At 45.2% G+C, this 5,034-nt stretch overlaps 1 non-coding gene across 1 annotated transcript; it reads right to left on the bottom strand.

The window, feature by feature from the left end:
• Positions 1 to 1,859: 1,859 nt before the first annotated feature.
• On the bottom strand, positions 1,860 to 1,932 carry TRNAK-CUU. Its single transcript has one exon. It is a non-coding gene; the product is annotated as a tRNA-Lys (tRNA).
• Positions 1,933 to 5,034: the final 3,102 nt, after the last annotated feature.

Here is a 5,034-nt window from a genome sequence, read left to right as displayed (position 1 = left end):
GCACCCTCACAAATGTCCACCTTCTCCACACTCAGTCCACAAACCTGTCCCCATTTCACTGTATTCTTGAGGTCACTTCCTCCTTTAGTTCTTTCTGGTGATTTCTTACCCCTCTCTCCCAGCTGCTGTCACACAGAGGCATTTCCTCCCTTAACTCTGCTCTTCCAGAGCACACCCAGCATTGCTCACGGCTCAGCTTTGGCAGCAGTGGGTCCCTGTTGGAGCAACTGAGCTGCTCTGTTGTGATAAGGAGCCCAGCTGGGCTCTGCAAAAACAGAACAACACAAAACTCAATAATGTGAGTGGATACTAATCAGAATCAAAGTTGATTGACAAAGGATCATTTAGACAGGAGTGAACAGCTAAAATTAGGTCAGTGCAATAGAGAACTGATTAGAGTTGTGCCAAAATTGGCGTGCACATAATCTAAAAATGAGTTTTACCTTGAACCAAAAGTGGTTTTGGTTCAAGGTAATGATTTTTCAAGTCAGCAGATGACTTGGGACTTCCAAAATCTACTGGGGTAATTTGAATGCCATAGTAGACCTTAGGGTCCATCAGAAGGTGTCAATGAGGATCAGCATTTGTTTCAGAACATGGTGTAGAGTATGCTCAGGTATACAGGATCTGTGCTGCAGCAAGGGTATAATTATCTCAGCAATATAGTTCAAATGATTTTTTATTTATATTACTATTTTATGCTCATTTCTCACATCTTCAAACTGTAATGTTTTAAATTTGTCAGATTCATACGTCTCTCAACATAAGAGTGGTAGCAGTGGTGCTAAGCAAAGAATATAACAGATTAATATAACAGATCCTGGAGTTCAACAAATGAAGAAATATTGGCTTTCGACATTTATAAAGGCAGTGAAGAAATACATTATTTAAATACTGGGTTGGAATCTTTCCAGTCTTTCTCAACATATTTTGTACTTAACCAGTTGTAGAAGGAAAACTGTAATAATAGATTTCCAAAACGCACTGCTGAGCAAATAATTCTCTTGTTAACTCTGGAGGTGAAAAGAAAGGATGATAAACAAGATTCTGAATAAATCCTAGCATCCTTTGCATGGGTCATGTATTTATCTAGCTGTATACTAAGGTCTAACATTCAAGATATAAAAACCTACATTTATTACATAATTGCTAGAGACATTGTTAATATGGTGAATTAAAAAAAGGCAGCTCCCATTCTTCTTCCTTTTCTTTTTCAGTGCTGTGGAGTAATTAGAAGTGATATGCAATTTCATTCACTTTGTGTTCTAACATAAACTGCTAGCCTTTGGATAGTGTGAGCAGGACAGTGAATGTCATGCAGCAATGAACTTTGAAAGCATACTTTGTATGCTTCTTAGATTTTATCTTTAAGGTTGTCATGGTTCTGTGTTTTTTTTGTTTTTGGGTTTCAGTATTCCACATCAAAACATCATGTAGTGTATGGGGCATTAAAGTGTCACTGCCCAATCCCAGCTACCTATCCCTGTACATTACAGCAGTCACGGGATCTGGCCCTTCCGGGTGGGGGGGGCGCTCTCTTGCTGCCTGGCAGTGGGTGCTGGAGGTGCTTTCCTGGCCGTTCCAAGCTTTTCAGGTTTGAATCGGTCCCGGGAACTCTCTCTCTCTCATCTTGTCTGATTTATTCATCTCAATTTCAATTAAATTGTATATGTTGTGTTATCTTGTATTCCAATATTATAGTAAAATAAGTTTTCCTCCATAGATTGTTGCTGCTGCTCTTTTCCTCCCTTCCTTCCTTCCCATTTTTGTGGCACTGGGGTGGGGGGGGGGAGGGCAGAGGCCTGTCGCCCCTGTCACGGACATAGATTGATCTGGTCAACTCCATGACAGATTTTTGGCGCCCAACGTGGGGCTCGAACCCACGACCCTGGGATTAAGAGTCCCATGCTCTACCAACTGAGCTAGCTGGGCCCTGGGAGGCCATGTATACTAGGTATTGATTATCTCAGAAGGGGGCATTTCAAGGATCCTAAGGGGTATCGATGGGCCTTTGGAATGGCTGCTGTGGACATAGACAACATTAAGCAGCTGTCTGTTTTGCCTGGCCTGTCAGAAGATCCGTCTGTTGTGGGGCTGCTGTGAGTAAAAGAGCAACAGGTACCAATTGCCACAAAAACGGTGCACAGGCGGCAGTACCGCACCAACAGGGATTCTTTGCTCCCCATTCATAAATTAATTCGTCAACTAGAGAGCCAGGGAGTGATCAGCAAAACTCACTCGCCTTTTAACAGCCCCATATGGCCAGTGCGTAAAGCCAGTGGAGAATGGAGGCTGACGGTGGACTACCGTGGCCTGAATGAAGTCACACTCCCACTGAGTGCTGCTGTGCCAGACATGTTAGAACTCCAGTATGAACTGGAGTCAAAAGCGGCCAAATGGTATGCCACCATTGACATTGCTAATGCCTTCTTTTCCATTCCTTTGGCCAAAGAATGTAAGCCACAGTTTGCTTTCACATGGAGGGGCATTCAGTATACCTGGAACTGTTTGCCCCAGGGGTGGAAACACAGCCCGACCATTTGCCATGGGTTGATCCAAACTGTATTGGAACAAGGCAGTGCTCCTGAGCACCTGCAGTACATTGATGACATCATTGTGTGGGGCGATACAGCAGAAGAAGTCTTTACAAAAGGAGAGCAAATGATCCAAATTGTTCTGAGTGCTGGTTTTGCTATTAAGCGAAGCAAAGTGAAAGGACCTGCCCAGGAGATTCAGTTCCTAGGTATAAAGTGGCAAGATGGCCGTCGTCACATCCCGACAGATGTGATCGACAAAATCACTGCTATGTCTCCACCCACTAGCAAAAGAGAGACACAATCTTTTCTGGGTGCAGTGGGCTTTTGGAGAATGCATGTTCCAAACTACAGCCTCATTGTAAGCCCCCTTTATTATGTGACGCGAATGAGAAATGAGTTTACATGGGGCCCTGAGCAGCAGCAGGCTTTTGAACAGATTAAACAGGAGATAGCCTGTGCCGTGGCCCTAGGGCCAGTACGGACGGGACAGGGTATAAAGAACATCCTCTACACTGCTGCTGGAGAGAACGGTCCCACTTGGAGTTTGTGGCAAAGAGCCTCAGGAGAGACACGAGGCCGACCCCTGGGATTCTGGAGTCGGGCATACAGAGGGTCTGAAGAGCACTACACTCCAACTGAGAAGGAGATCTTAGCTGCTTATGAAGGGGTTCGGGCTGCTTCCGAAGTAGTCGGTACTGAAACACAGCTCCTTCTGGCACCTCGACTGCCAGTGCTGAACTGGATGTTTAAAGGAAAGGTTCCCTCCACCCATCATGCTACTGATGCCACTTGGAGCAAGTGGATTGCACTGATTACACAACGAGCACGGATGGGGAACCTCAGCCGTCCAGGAATCCTAGAGGTCATCATGGACTGGCCTGAAGGTAAAAAGTTTGGAACACCACCAGGAGAAGAGGTAGTTCGTGCTAAAGAGGCCCCACCATACAATGAACTGCCAGAGAATGAAAAGAAATATGCCCTGTTCACAGATGGATCGTGTCGTATTGTGGGAAAGCATCGCAGATGGAAATCTGCTGTGTGGAGCCCCACACGACAAGTTGCAGAGGCCACTGAAGGGAAAGGAGAATCAAGCCAATTTGCAGAGGTAAAGGCTGTCCAGCTGGCCTTAGATGTCGCTGAGCGGGAGAGGTGGCCAATGCTCTATCTTTACACTGACTCGTGGATGGTAGCGAATGCCTTATGGGGGTGGTTACAGCAGTGGGAGCAAAATAACTGGCAGAGAAGGGGTAAACCTATTTGGGCTGCTGAACTGTGGAAAGACATTGCTGCCGAACAAAGACTATAGTTGTAAAGGTGCGCCATGTAGATGCTCATGTGCCCAAGAGTCGGGCTACTGAAGAACAGCAAAATAACCATCAGGTAGACCGAGCTGCCAGAACTGAAGTGGATCAAATAGACCTGGACTGGCAGAACAAGGGTGAATTATTTCTGGCTCGGTGGGCCCATGAGACCTCAGGTCATCAAGGGAGAGATGCAACATACAAATGGGCTAGAGACCGAGGGGTGGACTTAACTATGGATGCCATTGCACAGGTTATTCATAACCGTGAAACATGTGCCATCATCAAACAAGCCAAGAGGATGAAACCTCTGTGGGAGGAAGGGCGATGGCAAAAGTACAAATATGGGGAGGCATGGCAGGTTGATTATATCACCTTGCCACGATCTCGCAATGGTAAGCATTATGTGCTTACTATGGTGGAGGCAACCACTGGGTGGCTCGAAACATATGCAGTACCCCATGCTACCTCCCGAAACACCATACTGGGTCTCGAGAAACAAGTCCTGTGGTGACATGGCACCCCAGAAAGGATTGAGTCAGATAATGGGACTCATTTCAAAAATTCTCTTGTAAATACTTGGGCCAAAGATCATGGCATTGAGTGGATTTACCATATTCCCTATCATGCACCAGCCTCTGGTAAAATTGAACGATACAATGGATTGTTAAAAACGATGCTAAAAGCACTGGGTGGCGGAACATTTAAGCACTGGGAGAAGCATTTGGCAGAAGCCACCTGGTTAGTCAATACCAGAGGATCTATCAATCGTGATGGTCCTAACCAATCCAGTTCCCTACATACCGTAGAGGGAGATAAAGTCCCTGTTGTCCATGTAAAGAACATGTTAGGAAAGGTTTGGGTTCTTCCAGCTTCTGGAAAGGGCAAACCTCTCCGTGGTACAGTTTTTGCCCAGGGACCAGGATCCACTTGGTGGGTAATGCAAAAGAATGGGGATGTTCAATGTGTACCACAGGGAAACTTGATGCTGGGTTGAGTGCAGTCAGTAATTCTGTGTATACGTATATAGCCATGTGTGTGTAATGCATTTTAATCATTTTTTGTTTGTTTGTATATATATATGTATATATATTTTAAGCATGATGTAACGATGTAGAATAAGGGGTGGAATGTCATGGTTCTGTGTTTTTTTTTGTTTTTGGGTTTCAGTATTCCACATCAAAACATCATGTAGT

Source organism: Lagopus leucura, unplaced genomic scaffold (genome assembly GCF_019238085.1).
Source record: "Lagopus leucura isolate 7727_CA_CO unplaced genomic scaffold, USGS_WTPT01 238-3_obj-0_obj, whole genome shotgun sequence".
Taxonomy (NCBI): Eukaryota; Metazoa; Chordata; class Aves; order Galliformes; family Phasianidae; genus Lagopus; species Lagopus leucura.
The sequence above is the reverse complement of the archived record's forward strand: the minus strand, read 5'-3'. Positions and strand labels throughout refer to the sequence as shown.